Below are 1,255 nucleotides of genomic sequence, written 5' to 3'. Positions count from 1 at the left end.
ATCAGGTAGCCTCCGCCGCCACTACTGTAGCCTCCGCCCACGCCTGCGCCGTGGCCTCCTCCGTAGCCGCCGCCATGACCGCCGATAAATCCACGCTTTTCCTGCACGATAAATGAACAGTTATAAAGATCTGATATAATTGCAATTTGTAACTGATGCCAAACACATACACACACACTGCTTTCCTCTGTCTTTCTCTGCATATGTATTTATTTATATATTCATCTATCTCTCCTTCATAATTTAGTTACAAGCGTGCATCCTTACCCGGACTTCCTCTTCTGCAAGAACGAGGCCTGGAAAGTATAGATTAAAATATTTAACAAAATGTTCTTTCGTAAAGTCATAAGTTTAGATTATTCGAGTTACTCCATGCACGTATAAAGGAATTCATGCCGTCACGTCATTTATATATATAATGGAATTCAGTACTATCATATTTTTTTGTGGTATTTGATCTTATTTTCCCTCCGCTGATCCCACGTGACCCACCGAGGCAAAGGAGCGTCACGATCGTTTTCAGTGAAGCCATGGCGACAGACAGAGAAGGAGTGTACCTTTCTCTGGTGGATCCCCTGCCTTATATAGCCACGGAAGCGCCTCGCTTGACGGAGCCACAAGTCCATCTAAGAGGCGGCAAGAAAGGGGCATGGCACCTCTCCATTGTGACACTCCTGACACTCACAAAAGCCCAGTTGCGGCAGGGCTTTGTGCTACTTCGTTGTTCCATTGGGCAGCGTGCCTCGCGGGCTTTCGACTACTCTCGCCAATATCAATGAAGTGACAACGCCAGGGAGCTCGATGACGTAACGTGCCAAAGGAGGGCCATCGTTCGCGCTGAATTGATGAATGAAAGAGAAACTTGTCCGAATCATTGGGCGACACTGCGACTCTTTGAATTCGAATTACCCGCGTTCATTCATACGTTTTTGTACAAAGTCATCGCTGAAACGTATCATTCAGTGACGCCCTGCATTGATGCTGGAAAATAGGTAATAACAGTTCCTGCTAGTTGACAAGATTCAAAAGATTGCCTGGTCACACCTGCAGATTTTCCTCTTCATTTGCACACAGAGTGGAAAATTACTCAATATCATTAAAAAAAAAGGAGCAGGTACTTATTCTGAAAAAGATTGTCAGGGTTTCCATAGACTTCGAACATTGCAAAGTCAGAAAAATTATTTCTAGTGATTTGAAGAACAAGCCGAGAATGTAAGTTTTCTTCATGGATCCATAAGACTGTTAATGTTAACGA

At 44.1% G+C, this 1,255-nt stretch overlaps 1 long non-coding RNA gene across 1 annotated transcript; it reads right to left on the bottom strand.

Annotated features, from left to right (window-relative positions):
- On the bottom strand, window positions 1-543 carry LOC119593864. The gene is made up of 3 exons (XR_005230565.1): window positions 493-543; window positions 268-296; window positions 1-101 (listed from the first exon to the last, which is right to left on the bottom strand). It is a non-coding gene; the product is annotated as an uncharacterized LOC119593864 (long non-coding RNA).
- Between the last annotated feature and the right edge of the window lie 712 nt (window positions 544-1,255).

This window comes from Penaeus monodon, chromosome 32 (genome assembly GCF_015228065.2).
Source record: "Penaeus monodon isolate SGIC_2016 chromosome 32, NSTDA_Pmon_1, whole genome shotgun sequence".
NCBI lineage: Eukaryota > Metazoa > Arthropoda > Malacostraca > Decapoda > Penaeidae > Penaeus > Penaeus monodon.
Note: the sequence above shows the minus strand (reverse complement) of the source record. Positions and strands in the feature narration are given on the sequence as shown.